This window comes from Lactuca saligna, chromosome 8, assembly GCF_052625555.1.
Source record: "Lactuca saligna cultivar CGN05327 chromosome 8, ASM5262555v1, whole genome shotgun sequence".
In the NCBI taxonomy this organism is placed as follows: Eukaryota; Viridiplantae; Streptophyta; class Magnoliopsida; order Asterales; family Asteraceae; genus Lactuca; species Lactuca saligna.
Window position 1 is genome coordinate 208,659,613 of NC_136424.1, and position 23,477 is coordinate 208,683,089.

The following is a 23,477-nucleotide window of genomic DNA, read 5'->3' on the forward strand; positions in this document are numbered from 1 at the left end:
TCGCGACTGCCGAAAAGGTATTAACCTTGAACATCCGTAGATTGTTCATTTTCCTCTGTAGCTGGTAGCAGGTTTAAGGAATGGTTAGTCTCGTAAAGGTACTCCTAATATAAGTATTAACCGTAGGCATCTGTAGATGTTCATTTCGCTTTTTAGCTAACAGGAGGTTAAAGGAATGGTTAGTCCCGTAAAGGTACCCCTAGTATAAGTACCAACTGTAGGCATCCATAGATGTTCATTAACAATGTTGCTAACAGGTGGGTTCCGAAATGGTTAGTCCCGTCTAGTTATCCTATTGAATTAGGATAGGCAGAACAAATTTACACATATAATATGTACTAGTAACTCATCATATAGAATCTAGGTGCAAGTGTCCATGGAAGAGTATATGAACGTATACCTTCGCTACCCAAAGGTACTGACCTGACTGATTAGAACTATTATGTCCATATATGTACACATGATATATAACTATTATTTAAACGACCTTCGGACGGATAAACGATACTCTACCAGACCACATCCCAACGGGAAAAAGGAAATAAAGCGGGGTTAGCCTTCCTAAGTCCTTTAAACATTATTTATATAACTATACATATACATCCATGCTTTTAACTTGGTATCTATGTAAAAGTATCATATAAGTGTATCCGAGTAAGTGTATCTCTACAAGCAACATGTATTCGTATGGACTCATGAATGAACTGAATCTGGTGTAATTACTTGTAATAGGAATAGCAAGTAGTATCTCCTAACTATACCTATAATAGTTACTAGAAATGCACAAGTATCAACGAAGGTATACCTTTGCTAGCCAAAGGCACTGAACTAACGGAAGCCACTTTTATGTATACATATGTATACATGATATATAACGAATATTTAGACGACATTGAGATGGATACCCAATATCCTACCAGACCACATCCCAACGGGGAAAAGGAAATAAAGCAGGTTAGCCTTCCTAAGTCCTTTAAACATTTATTACATAACTATACACATGTGGGCATGCATTTGATAATATAAAAGCATAATAGATGTTTTGTAAAACCTTTGAAAAAGATTAATGTCTAAGAAAATATCGACTTGATGTCAGTTTATGAAATGGTTTAAAAGTATTCTGTTTGAATAAACAGTTTAAGTATAAAGGAAACCTTTGTTTGAAATACATTTGCAATAGAGTTTGAAAAGAAACATACAATGTATAAATTAGTTTGATAAAGAGTTTTAAACATATAAAAACATTTAAGAAATTTATTTGAAGAAATCTGTTTGGTAAAACAGCTAACGTATAGTAAATCCATTTGCATGCTAGTTATTAATCACATGTGATTGATATAATAACTAATCATGATTTAACTTGTATCCCCCTATAAAGCATTTATAAAAATTTAAAAACATTTGAAAACTTTTAAAAACATTTAAAAGGTTAATTTAAGGGGTATGAACTCACCTGTAGTGAGTGGTTTGTTCGGAAGTGTCAGACAAGGTGCTAGGTGTTAAGTGAGGACTTGAACACACACAATGGTCCTAGTTATCATATAATAAACATATATGTAATCTAATGAGTCAATTAACAACTAATAAATCAAGTTAAGACACCCTAGGTCATGGAAACACTTTGATTAAGGTGTGGTAGGTACCAAAGTGTTGCACCTAAGGGTTGCATGACATATCATTGGAGTTTATGGCCCATGAACCACCCCTTTATAGAATTTGTGGACCATGACCATTTCACCATGAGTTTATGGCCGTAAACTCATTGTACTAAGTGCCAAATTGTGTTTTTAGGTCTTACAAGTCATGATTGGGCATCAAATGATCAAGTAAAGCCTTAGGAAAGCATTAAGGGCATAATAATACCACCTTGTGGAGTTAACAGCCAAATGACAATATTCTTATGTGTTCATGGTTGTAAAATCTATTAGGGACATGTTTTGATTGTTGTTTAAGGTCTGAAACACTTCTAGGAAGGTTCAAGGTTGGCATCCAATGCTGAGGAATGGACTAATGTCCATTTTACCACTTAAAATAGGGTTTATGGCCCAAGAACATCATTGGTCGTAAACTCCTTTGTTATTGTGTTATTTGATGATTTTCAAGTGTTCTACGGGTCATACTAAGCGTACAAGAAGCTATAGCAAGTGCACTTACAAGATCGGGGCTCGATTGGGTGTTTAAGGTCCAAGAACACTCGTGTGTGTTCTTGGTGTTCTCGGTGTTTTGAAGATCTAATGAAAATCAGCAACTGAATGGATGAAATGATGTATAATCACTAGTTTTTATGATACAACAACAAATCAAGCCAAGAAGTACTTACGTTTTCGGGAAATCGGGTGAAAGACGGGATGGTAGTTGAGAGTGTTTGGAGTTTGCTCTTGAGATTGCAAGTAAGAAATAAGGTATTTTGGGGAGTAAGCTCATTCTTAAGGCATGAGTTTACGGTTTTGGAAGAATTTTCGGCCCAAACATAAAAGTTTGGCCGTGAATTCCTTAACTACGTGGTACTTGCAATTTTGAAATTTCAAGACTTGAGACGACACTTCCTTTCACCTGTTCATTTAAACAATAATTATTAAAATAATCAAGCGAACTTTAAATTTGCTAACAACAAAGAAAATGAAATTGACTTATAATTTGAAGTGATTGACTTTAGGGTTTGACCGGATGAAAATTTCGGGTTGTCACATCATCCCCTCGTTAAAGGGAATTTCGTCCCGAAATTAGAATTTAGGTAAAGGAGTAGGTATGAAAAATCGAGCAAGGAGGTGGGAAAACTTCCTAATCGATTTGTTCTACTGCTCATAAGTGAAACCGGGTCCTTGGTTGGTATCCCAACAAAGCTTCCTAATGGTAGGAAGCGTTGCTTCGTCCGCTTGACCTCTCGGTCGATGCTCACTACGGTTCTTCCAAGAAGGCAAGGATCTCGTTGATCTCGATCTCATTGAGTGGGATTACGAGATTCCTTACGAAAAGGTACGTGTTCAAGTTCAAGACGTGAAGGGTAAAATGTATGTTACTGAGCTCGCGGTGTAGGTTAGGTTTGTGAGTTACAGGACCAATTCTGGAAAGAATCTCGGAGGTCCTAACTATTCTGGATTTATCTTACCATGCTTTCCAAAGCGTATCAAGCCTTCCTAGAGTGAGATTTCGAAAAGGATTAGACCTCTCACTTGAAATTACATGGTTTTCCTCCTCTTTCTTGTCTTCCCAGTCAAGGGCCACTCTCTTCTGAGTCAAAATCATAAGAGGTTTTGTAATCCGCGAGGAGTTCTGAATGAACTCTCGACAGTAGGTCAACAAGACCTAGAATTTGGCTAATTCCTGTCGGCATCCTTGGTGTTGACAAATTCTCAGTGGTTTTGATTTTTGGCAGGGTCCTCAAGAATTCCCACATCACTGGTAATGTGTCATAGGAATTTGACTCTTCAAATCTAAAAACTCGCATTTTAGAGAATTTCGCGTAAAGCTTCCCTGATCGTAATGTTTATAGGGTTTGTTGTAGATGATCTTTATGATTTCCTTCTTACTAGGAGAGTACATAAGTAAGTCATTTATAAGGACAATGATGAACCGATCCAAGTAAGAATGGTGTACCCTATTCATTAATTTCATGAATATTACTGGTGTATTGGTCCTATCCGAGAGGTATCACTACAGACTAGTAGTGTCCGTATCGAGTTTGGAAGATTGTCCTCGGGACACCCTTCACTAACACTTGTAACTTGTTATATTCGGATCTTTGGTTCATTTCTGAGAGGTACGTCGTTCCTTGCGGTTGGTCAACTGATTCATTTGTGCGAGGCAAAGAGTGATGATTTCTAATGGAAGTCCTGTTTGAGGTCTGCACCACGAGGACTTCCCAAATGTCACCCATACTGATACTACTCTCACCCATGAATGCTTAACTGCAGAGTTCTGATGGGATCCAGTGCATTAGTGTTGGCATGATCACAATCCCTAGATTCTGTCTTCTTGAAGAATAAGATTAGAGCTCCCATAGGTGAGAAGCTTGGTCTTTTCATTCTGTTGCTGAGTAGTAGTTAAACTGTCTGGACGGTTCTTGTATCATTTTGATTCAGGCCAAGAGAGGAGTTATTATACATGAAAACTTAGCTCACACATGTTATGATATAATCAAGACGGGGCGCACTACTAGAAAAACAGCCTTTTGCGATGCTCATTGCGAGTCGTAAAAGGCTCAGACGACGCGCAAATGCGCGTCAAGGAAGGCCCTGTCAAAAAAAAGAGACGACGTACATTTACGACCCGCAATTACGATGCGCATTTACGACACGCAATGCGTATCAAGGAAGGCCCTGTCATAAAGGAAGATGACACGCATTCGCGTGTCGTAACCTTACAACGCGCGTGTTAATGACACGCAATGCGTATCAAGAAAGTCCCTGTCAAGAAAGGGCATGTCATAAATGAAGATGACACACATTTTTGCGTATCATAATTTTATATGTATAAAAAATATATTATTTATAGATTTACTAATTTTCAAATTAAATAATACATTAAAAATCTCATAATACAAAATAAAATACCATAAATAACAAAGATAAATCATTTCACTAATATGTCAAATACAAATAATTATTCCAATAGTGAGTAAATGTTATAAAAAAATGAACTCATTTATATACAATTGCATCATCTAGCTTACTATGTGCCAACAACTCTCTGTGTTTACTTTTTCTTGAGTCTCGTTTCCTCCAAAGCTTCTAGCCATGCCAAATATGATATCTTGAGTCTCATTTCAAGAACCAACATCACCTTCAATCACCTAATTAAACTCTAATGTTAGTAGAATGAGAGTTCCAAAATCAAGTTTACATCCATCACCTTCAATCACCCAATTAAACTCTAGATCTTCTGTTGTTTCAAAGAAATTGGTGTTTGTAATCTATGAACAAAAAACGCAGAGACAAAGGTTAACATTTGCTATATAGAAAGTAGAACTGGACATATGAATATATAATACGCAACATAAACATTTTCATGAAAATGATATAGACAAATAAGTAAGAGTGATGATATTGATAACTTAATTACGCCATAGTAATACTTAACCTCTGAAAACAAATAAACAAAGGATCACATCATCATTAGCTCAATGAAGTAATTCTTATACATTGTTTCTACCAACAGATTCATCATGGAAACATTTTTGTTGGAAATAACTAAACAAAAACCTTAATACTAAGCAAAAAAATTATAGTAATCACCATTTAGAGTAGGATGAGGAGTCCGATCAGGCCATATGAGACATTTTAAGTAGAAATTTAAGTTATTTGGTGTATCTCCAAAGTCACCTCCATATGCCCAGTATTTGCTACCATTTGCATTTTCCTTGAGTAACCCCTGAAACCATATGTAAATATTTAGAACTACCCTTGCTCCACATTTACAATTTTATAAAATTTTATATGCCCAGTATTTGTACACAACCATAACCACTTATTCCATCTTATTTCCTATAAATGTGTGTGTGTGTGTGTGTATATATATATATATATATATATATATATATATATCATACAATTACAAACACAAGTAACTCACCTGTTTACTTTCGAGTTAGGAAAGTAGCTCCATAACAAAGTCTAACTAACTATGAATATTATGAAACCAAATCAAACCACAAGTTACAAACTGATAAACAAAGTCAACCAAGTTAAGATTAAGATGATGGGATCTAAAATGCATCCAACTCCTGGATAACCGTAAAGGGTAAGAAGGTAAAATCAGTTGTAAAGGAAAATTGTCAAATCAGTTAAGATTAAGATGATGGGATCTAAAATGCATCTAGTTCTTGGACCTTAAACACCCAATCGAGCTCCTGGATTACCACAAACTATATTGTAATCATAAAAATTGTATTTTCTGATTTGGTAATAACGATCATCATCCAGTTAAAGGAAAATTGTCAAATTTTAGATAATAAAATAATTATTTGATATGAATTGCCTTAATATATGAGTTAGATTAGATCAATGGTATACTATATGATAATGTTGATTAGTGAAAATTGATCTAAAATTGTTCTTGAAGTGAGTTTTGTGACTTGTCCTCAAGTTATATGAAGAGTCTCATTCATGAACATTAAACTCATAAGTCTTTATAAGTTACGGAAACCAAAGGTTTTGAAAAGTTACAAAACTTTCCCTTAACTTTTGGAATTTGTAAAGTCTCACTAATGAAACATTTAATTCCAAACCTTAGAATTTTAAAAGTTTAAAACTCCACCCTTATACTATTATACTATTATAAGTTTAATATATATATATATACACACACATATATATATATATATATATATATATATATATATATGTAAGACAAGTCAGTTTTACTGTTAGTACGCCTCATTCACAAAGATGGTCTATAAGGAAGGTATAAGGTTACTGCTTACAAAATGGTGGTTTAATGGGGGTCCACTCTCACCCACCACTTCCGTGACTGGTAGAGGTTCGTTGGCCGAATGAGTAGGATGGGACATTAATTTTCATTAAAAGTATAATGATAATTATAAAGTAACTAAACTTTTATTAAATTCTAAATTTGACTTACTTTAGGAAAAATGTGCAAATGGTGCTATTCCATGAAATTGGACTTTGCACCTTGTTAAGTTGTTAGTGGAGCGTGTGTGGTTAACCGACACACTAATATAGGACTAACAATGGTGGAAAAGGGTAACTTGATGTTAATCATAGATCAATGTGTCACACCCCGAAAACCGAAGGCGGAAACGTCTCGGGGTGGAGGTGACTTCATGAGAATCATAACCAATGTACATAGTAAGTGAAGTAAAACACAAACATAAATATTACATAGATTTCATTACATCAGTTGAAAAGTAAAGTAGTACAAGTTTTCATAGATACATAGTTTCAACAAAAGAGAGACAAATCTTCTATGCATTCCGTCTTCGCCAAAAGAGATCATCGGGTACCTGTCTAAAGCGGACCTGAGAATACAAGCAGTGTGAAAATCAGCATAAAGCGGGTGAGTTCATAAGATGTTTACTTTGTGAAAATGTACGAGTTTCCTTTAGTTTACCGAAAAGTTATTATCCAAGAAAATCCTATATTTTCTTAAAAGAGAAGTTTGATCGATTGCTAGGTTACACAGTTCTGGTTGTTTATCTATGATTTCAGGAAAGTCCCATACTTTCCTTATTGTATATTACCAATTGTAAAAGATGTAATGTTATTCAGTTTGTTACTATTTCTAGTTATATAAGTGTTACCCAGGGAAGCCCCATGCTTTCCTGCATGTAGGTTTCTAATGTGAACGATGTTAAAGATGTAAAAGATGTACATGTGATTAAGTAATGTTATGTTTTCCCCAGGAAAGTCCCGTACTTTCCTAAAGTAAATGTTAGTTATTGAACTTCGATATACTAATTTATTTCTTTTCGTACCTATTGTATTAACTAGGTATTCTAAAAGTCTAATGGTATTATCTTGGAGTATACTAGATACATATCTTCATATTCGCGTTCTTATTCTTACACATATTCTTGTACTTATTCGTGTTCGTATTTGTGTTCGTTACTGTATTCGTTTCCTTATTCCTATTCCTATTACTATTCGTATTCGTATTCGTATTCGCAGTCATATTCGTAGTCGCATTCCTATCCCTAATCCTACTCCTAATACTATTCGTATTCGTATTCGTATTCGCAGTCGTATTCGTATTCACAGTCGTATTCGTAGTCGCATTCCTATCCCTAATCCTACTCCTAATACTATTCGTATTCGTATTCGTATTCGCAGTCGTATTCGTATTCGTTCTGTTCCTAATTATAGTTTCGTATTCGTTCTAATCCTAGTTATAGCTTCGTATTCGTATTCGTAATTAGTTATTAATGGAAATTAGTATAAGTTATTCTTAGATTATGAAACATAGTTTAGATTAGAGCATTTTATCGAGAAATCTATGATTAGTTTGAAAACTAAATTTGTAATTCGAACTATTTGATAAACACAGTTATTGATATTAGAACATACAGAATGAAAACGATTAAACTGAAAACAATGAGTTTGAGTACAAGATTTCCTTGTACTTTTGCTTGTATTCCCCCCCTGAAAACAGTGAAAACATTTGAAAAAGGGTAGGGGTATGAACTCACCGGACGCGGAAAGTGTCGAATGGGATGCTAAACGTCGAACCGAGGTTTGAATACGAGCGAGGTTCCTATGTAATATTAAATAATACACAATATATATCTAATTAGATTTAAATAACTAATTAGATACACTTGAACAATCTAAGACGCGAAAACACTCCAAAATGGTCGTTTGAAGTGACCCGGGTGGCGTTTTAGGACATGAATGGCTAGGACTTAGAGTTTATTCTTCAAAGGTAAACTCTTAGGGAGTGTTTACGGCCTAAACACCACATCCCCATGAGTTTACGGCCGTAAACTCATGGTAGGTGTTTTTATGAGGAAAATGGCCTTAAATCAAATAATGGGTGTTGCTAGGTTTGGCTTTTGGACATTTGAAAGGGATTAAATCATTATATGGATTAATAGAAGAGTTTATGGCTGTAAACTAAGATTTTACGGCCGTAAACTCTTACCCACATCCATCTAAATTAATTTGAAGGCCAAGGATTAATCACATGTGATTCAACTAATTTTTTACAAGGCTTAGGGTGAGTTTAGGGCTTCAAATGACATACATCTATGAGTTTACGGCCCAGGAGCATATGCTCTAGCCGTAAACTCTCAATTAGAGGGTTTATGATGTGTTTAAGGCTTCTAAACTATTTTTGGTTGGTTCCCTAATTTATTCCAAGGCTTTTGGTGGTGTTGGATGGCATTCTAACACCTTAGAAGTGATTTTATACCCATGTTTGAGGAGTTTACGGCCCAAGCATAAGCCTTGGCTATAAACTCATATAAACCTCTCAAAATTGATGTTTAATGAGTTCCAAGTCCATTACATAATTTCTAAAAATCATAACTAGGGCTTGATTGAGTTTAGGGAGGGTTTAAGGGCTTAAAACCCCTTTAAATGTGAGTTTACGGCCTAGGCACCTTCAATGGCCGTAAACTCATATACAATGCTTCAAGTTATAGTTTAAGGCATTCTAAGGCCATTCCACAAAGTCATTTAGCCATGTCTAAGGTCCATTTGAGGTTTGCAAGGGTTTTATTGCTCTAAAACCCCATTTTCTTGAGTTTACGGCCTAGTACTGTTCTAGGACCGTAAACTCATAATAATGGTCCTAATTAAATGTTCAAACTCGAATTCTAAAGCTAGAGAGGTTGTACAACAAGTTATGGAAGGTACCTCAAAGATTTGGAGCCTTAATTTGATAATTTGGACCCTTAACTTTGGATTTAGGAGAGAGGTTAGAGAGAGAGTAGAGAGAGGAAGAAAAAGCTTCAAATGGGTGCTTAAACACGTTTATATAGGTCCAAAAACTTGGACACGGAAGAATTCTACCCGATACTGACCTTAAACGGGGCTTTTGGTCGCACCCGATTAAGTTGTCGTTACGCGATATGGTCGAAACTATAATTTTTCAAATTACTAGTTCGGGACGTTTTCACATTTTTCCAACATGTTTTGATACTTACCAAGTCAAAATAAAGGCTTTGACTTAATTAACCTAATTCAAGACGAATTCGGAACAATTCGTTTAAGACGGGTTTGACGGAATGGTTACGACGAGGAAGCAAAGTTTCGGGTTGTTACGCAATGGAGCGTGTGTGGTTAACCAGCACGTTGATTAGGTCATTTGTAACATTAAGAGTACCAAGCACATCTGCATGGTTATTCACACTTTGTTTCTGATCCTCGACATCCCAGCCACAAACTTGAAGGGCGCAATCGAGATTTAAACATGCAATTGAAAAGTTCAATGAATCTCAAAAGAATCTAGGAATTTCAATCCAATTAAAATTTAATAGTCAATTTTGGATCTTCATGTTGGAAATTGGTAAATCGTCATTTACCTACCTTCAAATATTTTGCAATTGGATTACAACATTCCTCTTCCGAATTGTAAAATATTTTGTTGGGTCCTAGCCTTAGTATTTCATTTGGGTGTTATATTAAAGATTCTCATCTAATCTAAACTTTGTTCCTTTTCTTTTTAGATGTCTATCCCAAAAAATGCTTCAGGCTTCAACCCTTCTAGCTCATTCTCCTACATGAACTTGGTTGGGAGAACTATCTTCGATTGGTCAAACTTTAACAGTTGGATAAGAAACATTTGTATGGCCCTTTGCTACAAGGATAAAGAATATGTCCTCAATAAAGAGCTAGAGGAAATTGATGAACAAATTGTTACTTCCGAACAAATCAAGGAATATAGGGTTGATGAGAGGGATGCAAAACAGGTGTCATACATTATGATTGCTACCATGACTGCTGAGCTTCAAAAGTCCTAATATGACTTCTAGCCCTTCGAAATGCACCAAGATTTGATGAAAAGGTACCATCAAAGTGCTCGTCAGGAAAGGTAAAAGATCATTGCCTCCATGATCACAACCAAAATGAAGTATGGAGAGCCCATCACGACCCACTTGCAAAAGATGCAGAGATATGTGGGCCTCTTGCTGAAATTGAATGTCAATTTTGATGAAGAGTTGGCCATATATATATATATATATATATATATATATATATATATATATATATATATATAATTCTACACTCTTTAGTTTCTTGTTATGATCAATTCCGCATGACCTGTCATATGAAAAAGGAGGAGGTCACTCTTAGCAAGCTTTAAGGCCTTCTAAGAACTGCAGAAAGCAACTTGAAAGGCAAGTTAGTTGTAGCTACTCCTATTATTGCTCCCCTTGTTATGGAAATTGGACATGGGAAAGGGAAGGAGAGGAAGACTCCTTCTAAGAGTCATAAGGGAAAGTCTCTTGGTAGATCCTCTTCGAGTGGGACCAAAGCTGGTTCTCCTAATCCCCCGATCAATCTGAAGGATACAGAGTGCTTCCATTGTCATGAAAAAAGGCATTAGAAATGAAGCTGCCGCAAATACTTGCAGGACTTTACGGATGGGAACATAAAGCCCACCTTCGTAGGTATTTACACTATTCTTTATAATAACTCATCACATGATAAATATTGGGTACTTGATATAGGTTGTGGATTTCACATTTCTTCTGATTTGCAGAGACTAAAAGAAAGTAGGGGTGTGGAGCATGGGAGGATAAACTTAATTATGGGAAATAGGAAAATGTCACCTGTTACCAAGATTGGATTTTATTCTTTATTGGTTAGTAGTAGGTTAAATTTAGAATTGAATAATTGCAGTATCTCGTCGGATATGGCGAGAAATATTATTTCCTTTCATATTTTGTATAAACAAGGTTTTACCTTTTCTTTTAATAACGAAATTGTTAGTATTAATGCTTATTATAATGGTACATTTTATTTTGAAACATTAGCTTGTAATGGTATATATGAAACTATGGTAGTTGTAGATAACCTAGGAAATAATGTGTTGCATATTGATTTGTCCAATGTTTTGGACAAGGCATGCTTGTGGCATTGTCGCCTTGGACATGTCAACAAGAAGCGCATAGCCCAACTCCAAAAGGATAGAGTTTTGGAGTCACTCTACTTGAAATCGGATGACACTTGCGAATCTTGTTTACATGGAAAGATGTTCGAGTCACCCTTCACTGGTACTTGTGCAAGGGGTGAAGGTCTTTTGGATCTCACACACACCGATGTGTGTAGACCCTTCAGAACCACCACAAGGGATGTAAACCTCTTCTATGTGACTTATACTGATGATTACAGCGAATATGGCTATGTCTACTTAATCAAGCAGAAGTCAGAAACCTTTGAAAAGTTCAAAGAGTTTAAGTAGGAAGTGGAGAATCAATTGGGGAAGAAGATAAATATTATGCGATCTAATCGAGGAGGAGAGTATCTTAGTATCGAGTACCTAGACTATCTAAAGGAATGTGGAATTTTGTCACAGTTGATGCCACCTAGAGCAGCACAGTTGAATGGTGTGGAAAAGAGGTGCAATTGAACATTGTTGGACATGGTTCATTCCATGATGAGTCGAGCTTCGTTACATACCTCATTCTACGGGTATTCCTTAGCGACTACCACCTGTATCCTTAATCTAGTCCCTACTAAGAAGGTTGCCAAAACACCTCACGAGATTTGAACAGGGAAGGTTCCCTCGTTGGATCACATCAAACTTTGGGATTGCGAGGCTTTCATGAGATGCGAGACTTACGACAACCTTGAACCTCGTAATGAGCGATGTATTTTTGTTGGTTACCCATAGAAGTCCTTTGGATATCTCTTCTATACACCGTGTGACAATGATGTATTCGTTATGAGGAGAGGGGTTTTGCCTGAGAGAGAACTCATATGCCAAGGAGACAATAGGAGGCAAATTGACCTTGAAGAGCTTCGAGAGTTAAGTGATGAAGGAACCTTAACAACTATCGCTTAACCCAAGTAGGAAACTCCTGTTAAACCAATTGAGGAGTCTGTACCTTTGAGGCGTTCCAGTAGAGTTAGTGTTCCACCTGTTTTATATGGTTTTTATATAAGAGCTGAAGGTGATACATTTACTAGTGATATTTTGTATATAATAGCTGAAGGTGATACATTTATTAGTGACAGTACATTGATAAATTTGGATGAACCTAACACCTATAAGGAACCCATGATAGACCCCGAGTTTGCTAAATGGAAAGAGGCAATGGACAGTGAGATTCAGTCCATGTATGACAATCAAGTTTGGAACTTGGTTGAGAATGTAATTGGTCGTAAAACAATCGGGTGCAAATGGATCTTCAAGAAGAAGACCGATATGGATGGGAAAGTACACACATATAAGGTGCAAGTGGTTGTGAAGGGATTTACTCAAACTCAGGAAGTTCACTATGATGAGAACTTCGCACCAGTAGCAAAGATTAAATCTATAAGCATTATGCTAGCCATAGCTACATTTCATGATTATGAAATATGGCAAATGGATGTCAAAACGACTTTCCATAATGGGAAGTTGGCTGAAGATGTTTACAAGTGTTAGCCACAGGGTTTTGTCAATGCAAAGTACCCTAATAGAGTGTGTAAGCTTGAGAAATACATTTATGGATTGAAACAAGCATCTCGCAGATGGAATCTTTGTTTCGATGAGAAATTCAAAGAGTTTGTATATTCAAGAAGTGAGGATGAGTTCTGTGTGTATCTCAAAGCTGGTGGGAGTATAGTTAGCTTTTTGTTGTTGTATATGGATGACATACTACTAATAGGAAATGACATCCCAACCTTGCAGGAGGTGAAGTCCCGGTTTGGGAAGTGCTTTGCTATGAAGGACCTTGGAGAAGCTGCCTATATTCTTGGGATAAGGATATTTAGAAACAAGAGTAAAAACTAATAGGACTTAGGCAGATTACCTACTTGGAAAAGGTGTTGAAACGTTTCATAATGGATAACTCCAAGAAATGTGGCGTACCTATCCAAAGCAATACCAAACTGAGTAAGACTCAGAGTCCAAGTATAGAGGCTGAGATAGCAGATATGAGTCAAGTATCGTATGCTTCCGTGGTTGGCTCGATCATGTATGTTATGAATTGTACTCACCCTAATGTGGCCTTTGCTTTGAGCATGTGTAAGTCCCAAATTTGCTTGTGTTACAATCAGATCCACTTGATGGTGCGGAATCCAATCAAGAGGATGATGCTAGATATAAATGAAGAAGAAGGAGAAGAAGAATAATATGAATCTTGTATGATTTGATTAGAATGTAGTTCCCTTACACAAGATTCATACACTTACACACACTTATGCTCCTTTCTCTCTCTCTCTCTCTCTCTATATATATATATATATATATATATATATATATATATATATATATATATATCCTCTAGCCGTACAGTCTCAGCCACCCTCTCTAACATTTACTATCACTATTAGTAGAGTATAGAGGCTGCAAACACGTTTACAACCATAAACATGTTTCCAACCGTAAACCCAAGGATGTTTTTGGTCCTAGACTGAAAACTACAAATGCCTATAAAAGTAAAGTATAAACCATATTTTTTACCCAACAATCTCCCCCTTGGTTTATAGCTTTCTTTTTCTTTTGACCCAACAAACTCCGCCTAAAAATGTAGCTAGGTTTTCTTGTTAATCTTCATGTGGAGCTTGGCTTCAGCTTTTGTCTTCGATTTACTCATAGCTTCAAGATAAAATTGATTAATCTTCAATAAATGACTTCATCTTGAGCATTTGGGATTTTCTTCAGAATTTGACATTGAATGTACATTGGGTGGGGAGACTTGATGTAGAGATTCTTGAAAGATAGCGCTTTCAGCTTAAGAATCTTCAAAGAGAACTAATCTTCTGGATCACTTCAACAGGTTCATAGATAGTAGCAGATTGATTGATGAGGCTTCAATGCAATCCGTCACATAATATTCAATTGCAGCTTCACCGTGCTTCTGGGGTTGAAAGATTTAATGTTGAAAGAATAATCTTCATTTCTTGCTCATTCGAATGAGAATTCTTCAATGATCACGGGTGAAGCCTTGGCTTAGAATATCTCGATACAGTCTCCATGAGTCTTATCTACATCTAAATTCACTTTTGAAGACAAAAACTAAACTAAAGGAAAAACTTAGCACACAGTATTTATGGAATTTTCTTATTTTCTTGACAAATAAAACAGAAACAAAAATATTTTTGGATTTTTTTTATTTTTGTTTGATTTTTTATTTTTTGTAATTCTCCCCCCTAAACTTTTACATAGAGGAAAACTATGAACAAATTTAATAAAAAAAAAATATTTGGGATCAATGTTGTCAGGCAATCCAATATTGTATATCAGTACACGCCTGCATGTCTGGATTTGGTCAATCACCGATATTGTGATGATCCGCTTATGCAGAAAGGATGTTGACAATTTGGACAGATTAGAAGTGACAAGTCAATGTGATCTATATTCTTAAATAGACATTTAGCTGACGACGATCAAGGATATTATTGTCCACTTAAATTAAGCAACAAGATCTATAGACAACCTATTAAATAGTTCAATTTTAGATGTACTAGAATGTGTTTCCCACTTCCTGATATACCCCGATAATCAAGAACTTCCAAAGAACTCCTTACTTTAGGTGAGTATTCAATCATTAAGAAAGAAGTCAGATATAGAAGTGCATATGTTGTATCCCAAGTAGGATGGCTTACAATCACACAGAGGGAACAACATATGACTAACATAGATATGAGTTAATGAGGTAGTAGAGTGCATATATTGTGTCCCAGGTCAGATCTTCCGATTACGCAAAAGGGACAACATATGGCTAACAGATAGAAAGAATTTCATAGATATGGATATGCATAGAGATAGAGTTGCATATGTTGCATTCCAGGTCGGATATGATCCAATCACGCATAGGAAGCAACATATTACTGACAGATAGAAAGTAGGAAAATAATTTCCAACATACCTATTTTATCAGAACCCCCCAGTTGCCCATCAATACCAGAATTAAGGACATGAGTCTATACGTCAAGAAAATGTTGAGCCACAGTTCTAGATAATTAACTTTTAGTGTATCTCGCAGGTTCCTATGTTTATCTTACTGCTCAATGTACCCAAGCATCGTATGTTCAGTCCAAATGAAACTATCTAAGTCCATATTGTCTAGTCATTTCATGGTTAATCTATTTCTAGTCCTTTTGAATCCTTTATGCCTACCAGCACATTGAACACAGAGTCTAGACAATTCGGCTTTAGTGCATTACACAAATTTCATATTGACCTTTAGCGCTAGACTTTATATCACTTCCTAAACAATACCTTCTCACGAAAAAGTATAAGAAAATAAAAGATTATCTTTGAAATGAATCAATGTAAGAGAAATTCAGGAGTATTGAGAAGAAAAATCAAACCGTAAGTCACCGATTTAATTTGCATCCAGAAGGTCTGAGAACAACCCACATATCTCAGAACAAATCCAATATTTCTTCACATCGTTAACCACTAACCTCATGTGTGATCCCTTCCTTTCTTCCATTCCCGCAAAGGACACATACTGTCAAACAAAGTTCCGAGTGTTACACAGTTAGAAGAAGTAGAAGAATAATAATATGAATCTTGTATGATTTGATTAGAATGAAGTTTCCTTACATAAGATCCACACATTTACATACACTTATTCTCTCTCTCTCTCTCTCTCTCTCTCTCTCTCTCTCTCTCTCCTCTAGCCATACAGTCTCACCCACCCTCCTTTACATCTACTAACACTATTTATAGAGATAGAGGCTGCAAACATGTTTACAACCATAAACACGTTTACAACCTTGTTTTTGACCTAACAGCATGGTCACCGAATATTAAGGGAATCCGGGTAAAGCTCACTAGACTACAGTAAAGAACATTCTTAAGTACCTATGGAGGACTAAGCATTAGTTTCTTACCCTTGATGGGAGTGATGACTTAAGATTGACAGGGTATTGTGACACTGGTTTTCAGACCGATAGAGATAATTTGCTCTCTCAGTCGATCTGGGTGTTTATCCTGAATGAAGGAGCAGTAACATGGAAGAGTTCCAGGCAAGATACTGCAACTGATTCAATGTATGAATTAGAGTACATAGCAGCAATCAAAGCATCGAAAGAGGTGATATGGTTGAAAAAAAACATCGGAGAACTTCGAGATGTACCATCCATAAAGGAGCCTGTGGAAGGTTTCTACGATAATGAAGGGGCGGTTGCCATAACCAAGGAACCGAAAGACCATGGTAGATCTAGGCATATCTATAGAAGATACCACTTCATAAGACATCAAGTAGAAGAATGACACCTCGTGGTGAAGAGAATATCATCAGAGGATAACCCAACATATCCTCGCACGAAAGGACTGGGTAGGGTTAGGCACTTGCAGCATGCAAGGGCCATTGGGCTAACAGACGATATCAATTTTAGTGATTAAATAAATATTTCGAAAATTGTAATAGCTAAATTGTAATTCATATTTGATGATTGAATATAAGGAGTTTTATTTATAAGTAAAGTTACTGTCTTATGTCAATTATTTACTATTGTTTCACTTTTGAATGTTTTGACTTCCAGAATAATAACATTATTCAAACTATCTACATTCGATCATACTTTGGAAGTAGGTTATGAGGATAGAATGTCATGAATTGGCTTGTAGATTGTCTAAGGTGTCAGACATAGCAAAAGTTTTGCTACACCATTCATCAGTACTCCTAAAATAAGATTTGAGTATTGGATTAAACCCACGCTCACGTGACTCACCTCATGGAATTTATCACGAGTGATTGTGAGACGATAATATCATATAGTCTTCAAACCAAGATATATGAGTTGTTGACTACAAGTTGGTTGTGCATTGATGATATGAAAACGCATCAGTAACTTGATGTTATAAAATGTATTGTTGTGCATGATTTAACGAGTAGTTAGTACAAGCATATAATATCGAAGTTTATTTGTTCCTTTTATCGTAAGAGGATTCAAAGCAATATCTTGAGCCCCTCGATGATTTTGTTTTGATGTATATGTCGCCCTGGTCAGAACTAAATTGATGTGTTCATTTTTGTTCTATGTCAGACAAATCGGAAATCGAGAAACAAACTGCAGGACAATAAGTATGACTATGTTCCATGTATTTGTCTGCATGAAATCTTGAACTAAAGCAGAGTATATGATCCCTTATTTAAAGGACATGTCACTAATTAGCTCAGAGTTCGATAGCGTCTTTTGAAAGCTATGATTTATAATTGGATCTTGAAGTTACATTGGCAGTTATAGTTATTAGACTTATCCAAGTGGGAGACTGTTGGATTAGGTGTCTAAGCCCATAACTGGGATGTACTTGACCCCATAATAGCATGGTCCTTTTAGGTTTCCTTCACTAATGCAATTTGATAGGATGGACTTTTGAGAATAAGGTTACTTGTGATTTATTAGTATATTATAAGTATAATATATTAATTGAGAAATCAATTTATTTAATTAGTATTGATCAAGAATTAATTTTGAATTAATTTAGTAATCAAAAGAGACTAATTAAATATGTGGGGACTGATTAAGTAAATCAATGATTCTTGTAGTGTAGGCCAATGATCCATGGTTAATTAGGATGGGTTAAACAAATATGATAGTCCATGGAGCTTTAACCCATGTAGCCTAAGTAATATGAAGGGTCATGGTGCATTAGGTTTTGCATCGATGAAACCCTTGCCTTTGTAGGACAATAAGAGCACACCCCTAGAGCAAAAATCGGTTGCCCATTCATTCTAAGAGAGTGATAATTGATTTTGAGCTAACTAGTCTATTCTCTCAATCCGCATCTTGCATTTGGTGTTTATGACACATTAGAGCTATCACACTTGAGGTGCTAAAGCCTTTTAATGCCATTAACTTCAAACTATATAATACGTATTCATCTAACTATGAGTTTTATGTTGTATATACTTTTTTGTATGCTAGTTAGAATGTATGCTTTGGAAAAAATGAAATTGCATGTATAATTAGAGAAAACGTAGATCCAAAGCATCTAGGGTTGCATGTGCACTATAGGAGTGTTATAATGCTTAAAACCCAACATTAATTTCTAACCATTCATTGTATCCGTATTTGAAAACATTGGATACAAGATTTCTCTTAGGGTAGTCTCCTTTAGAGCCTCTTCTATTTAGGTGTACGGTAAGAATCTTCTCCTCTTTAGGTTTAGTGCACCTAACCTTTACACTTGGATTTGGAGAAACTCTCCTTAAGAAAAGATTATCATAAGTGAAAGATCCCTTTTATTAATAATTTCTTTAACTCTTTTCTTATTATCACCTATGCATTAAAATGTTTAATTGTTGCCCTGTGTTCTACCATACTTGCTTTAACAGAAGCAACTTTTGGATATACTTTTAGAAATATCATGCCTAAGAATGGCATTGTTATGAGTAGTTACATTATGCTTAGTAGTAAAATCTCTATTTTCTTTTATACTGAATCATCATTCAACAATTACTTTAGAAAGCTTTGTAACCCTAGGGCCTTTTTGACATTTCATTGTAGAAGAGGTTGCACTGTCAAAAGTAGATGTCAATTTTTTTTTCTTTAACAAGGGTATATCATCATTGGATTCCATGTCACTATTAACATCTTGCTCTCCTTGAGGCTGACTCCCCCCTCAACTTGTGATATGGTTGGGAAAATGGTAGAGACCGGAATAGACATAACATGAGCATGCATTGAATCACCCAATAAATTAAGATCTAAAAATCCTTCTTCATCGAGATCAATAGGAGAGTCTGAAACCTCATCAACCTTATCTTCATCAATAATTTCATTAGCAACTTCTTGGTAAAAATTATATGATATTTTAACATCATCCAAGGGAGTAGTAGTAGATGGAGTAGAGGCAAGAGAAGAAGGAGTTATAGGAGGCAATTGTTATTCTTAAGTTGAAGGTTGATCACAAGATGGTGGTGTCATAGGAAGATCTCATGAGGTTGTTGATTGTTTGATGGAGATGGTGGTGGATTATTTGGCGATTGATTAGTTGTTGAACTAGATGGAATAGCATCCCTTTTCATAGCGACAACATCTATCTCAAGACGTTCCATACATTGAGAAAATATGTTAGATAGCCCATTAAGTGTGTTAAGAGCTAGTAAGATTTGAGATTGTGTATCTTGTTGTGTAGGACCATGGTCCCCCTCGGGCTTAACACAAATTGAGACATTATGGGATGACTTAGATTCCTCTTGTTGCGGAGAAGGAGAAGAAGACGTATGAAGTCCAAAGAAGTGTTTAGATATAGCGGGTTCAGCGATCTTAGGAATACCTTGATACGAGGTGGAAGAAGAATTTAAATAAATGTGCTTGTTTGGATGAGTCGGAGATGTTGGATTAGATGTTTGAGCCCATAACTATTATTGATATGTACTCGACCCGAGAGTAGCATGTTTGAGCCCAGGAAAATTTGTTAGGATGGACTCTTAAGAGAAGGTTATATATGATTTATTCATATATTATAAGTTCTAATATATTAATATGAAATCATCTGTTTTAATTAGTATTGATCAAGAATTAATTTGGAATTAATTTAGTGATCAAAAGAGACTGATTAAATTTATGAGGACTAACTATGGTAATTAGTTATATTTATATGTGTTGGGATTATGATCCATGTTGGACCAAGTTTATGTATGGACACATAAAGAGTTGTGCCACATGAACCATGGATCATAATAACTATGGGTATGGATTTGGGCTGTACCCATAACCCTTGGAATCCAACATATAAATATGTACTCCTTAGAAAAAAATGATTGCACACATATTCTTGGAGTTCACGAGGTTTTTTTTGGTGCATGGAGATTCTCTCTCAAGAGCCAACTTGGTCCTAGGTGAGTTGTGAGTCATTTGAGGCATTCATACTTTTGGTGCTAAGATCTTAAGGCCAAATACAACAAGGTTTAAAGCTATATAAAGGTATGTCATCCTAACTAGTATTTCATATTGTTTATGTCAATTGGATGCTATTTATAGGCTTAATGCTTTGGAAATTCCATTACACAATTAGAGAAAACATAGATCCGAGGAATTTAAGGTTGTATGTGCACCATAGGATGTTGTAGTATACAAAACCCAACAGGAGACTGGACAGTAGTTGATGTAACAATAGGATTAGGGGGAAGAATTGTAAGCTGTGTAATAGTAATAGAAGGAGACTGAGATAAGGGCTCTGGAGAGAATTCACTATCATACACTTCAACGTTAGCATCAACATCTTCCATGTATTCCTATTCATCACCATTGTCTTTAGAATCAATATCTTCTTAATCATTATCTTCTTTCTCAGATTCTTCTTCATTAAATTCATATTCAAACTCATATGTGTCCTCATTAGAATGACACAAAGTTGCTTAGGCGCCAAGCAGAGTATATGGAGACGAACAACATGATAAGGATTTGACACCTACTTATAAATCCACTAAGTGATAAGAGGATCAGTGGGTTTAGGTAATGCATTAATCAATATTGATAACATAAAAGACTTGGAAATGGAGTCATCAACATCTCCAACATACGCCGATTTAACACGTTCAAGAACCAGTGAGAACCAAGGAGGATAGAGAAAATAAATAAATCTTTATCTTCTCATGATTAAGTTGACAAGCTAATGAAAAACTAGTTGAACAAAGTCCATATGCTTGTTCTTCACCATTGCATACAAAATCCTCATCTTAAATAGATTCAACTAGTCCAGACTCCTATTTTTGTGCCCTATGCACTTCCCAATAACACTAGTAAGGTATTTCCACCCTGTAGGAATACATTGTAAAAGAACAAAACTAAGACATTTTGTGTGCTACATGTGATCATAACCCAAATTAGCCATAACTTGCTTGCATTGATCTTTTGAGGGAGGATTGGAGTATTGGACCAAATTGAGAAGACAAAGAGCATCCCTGATATCTTCCATGGTAATGAAAACATTATGATCTTCTTTTCCAATTGATCTTTGAGTAGATTACGATTGCCTATCATATGTACATGTGTAGTAGAACACACAAACATGATGAGGAAAGAATAATGTAGTGCATTCAGCAAGAGCATATCTTAATGGACGACCTTTCTAAAATTCAACAAAATCTTCTAACCCTCTATTCTTGGTATTTGGGTGGAATAGCATCTAAGAAAACAATATTGGTAGCATTGATCACTGTAAGAGTTGATGGAATGTTGTGAGCTTTGCGAGCACCAATAGTTGGGACCTATGTGAAGAGTGGAGCCATACTTGTAGAATTTATGGTTCTTGAAAGTTTTTGTAAGATAAATTAATGAATGAGAAGTTGTAAATACTTGAATGAAGAACCAAGTTCCTTTTATTCTAGAATGATGAATAATTTTAGAAACGATCTTCAAATCTAGTGATGTGATTTTGATTCATCATCACAAAAATAGCGTTGTAAATCTCAAAACCTAACTAAAGGTTCTGTTCTTATCCAAAAAGTTATTGTTGGTGAACGTCTCTTATGATGACACAGACCTAAACAAATCTTGAAAAAAGTTTTGAGATATGTTGTATTGCAGAAGAAAAGGGTGGTTTATTTTAAGTCTCACTCATTATATGTTGTAATACAATACTTCTTCAGCACATGCTTTTTGATGCTCGTGCAATGTATGTTTACACTATAACGGATCATATACATCAATTTTTTATTGACATATCTCATACACTGTATTTGATTTTGTGACAACCCGAATATTTCATATATATAATTTCTACAGTGAAACGCTTCATTTGAAAGTCAAATTCAATTCCGCCATCTTTTAACAAATTTAAAAACCGTTTTAGTATTCCGAGCTTTTCCCACTTAACGATCAAGTCTTAGAAAGTAACCACTAAATCCCTAACACCAAAAATCTAGTTACAAACCTCACAAGATAGAGTTCTTGGGTGGTAAACTCCGGGGCAGTAAGCTCACCCTATATAAGGGTTGAGTGCACCTCATTTACACTCTTTCCACTCTCTCTTCCCTCTCTCTCTTCAAGGCCCAAATTCTTCCAAAAATCTTCAAGTTTTCATCCCGAAACTGTAAGTACTTCTACTCTAGAGTGTATATTACATGTCAATATCTCATTGAAATCACCCAAAAATGAGATGAAAAAGGTGTTTACAGCCCAAGAACTTCTTAGGCCGTAAACCCTTAAAAAGGGTGCCAAAATGCCCAAACTCCTTCCTTGTGCTTAGAGACTAGCTTAGATCATACCCTTGAAGTGTTATGGACCTTAAACATTAGGTTTTGGTGGGTTGAATGAGGGTTTACGGTGCAAGAGCCTTCTTAGGCTGTAAACTCCCTCAAATGGTGCAAAAAGTGCCTTAATCACCTCACCTAGCCTTGGACATTAACCTAGAATTATACCTCAATGAATTAGGGACTTGAATCAACGATTTGGCACTTCACGCCCTGAGCTTACGGCCGTAAACTCATGGGGAAGTGGTCCCCATGACGTAAACTCCACACAAGACCATTTTTGGACCTTAAACTCACCCAATCTCTTGTTTAGGCCTTGGAGCACTTAACCACTTAAGTTGTAGTAGTTTTAAGACTTTTTTGCAGACCTAATTGAGAATTTACAGCCAGGAGTAAACTCCCCTGGTCCGTAAACTCCAACAAACATGGTCATTTGACCATACACTTCCGTATAAAGCCATACACTCCTTTATTGCAACCCAATAGCCTCCTAGCACTTGACCAAAGTGTTTTTCTTCGCATTAGGGTGCTTATACGTGTTTAATTAGTGTTATAATTACTAATTATATGTGAACATATGTCATCATATGTTACTAGGTCATTAAGTGTGTTCAAGTCTTCACTTGACACCGAGCACTCAACCGACACTTCCATCTAATCCACTCGCAGCAGGTGAGTTCATACCCCTGAATTAACCTTTTAAATATTTTTA

At 35.8% G+C, this 23,477-nt stretch overlaps 1 pseudogene; it reads right to left on the reverse strand.

Annotated features, from left to right (window-relative positions):
* Positions 1-3,841: 3,841 nt before the first annotated feature.
* Positions 3,842-3,959, reverse strand: LOC145013709 (5S ribosomal RNA; annotated as a pseudogene).
* Between the last annotated feature and the right edge of the window lie 19,518 nt (positions 3,960-23,477).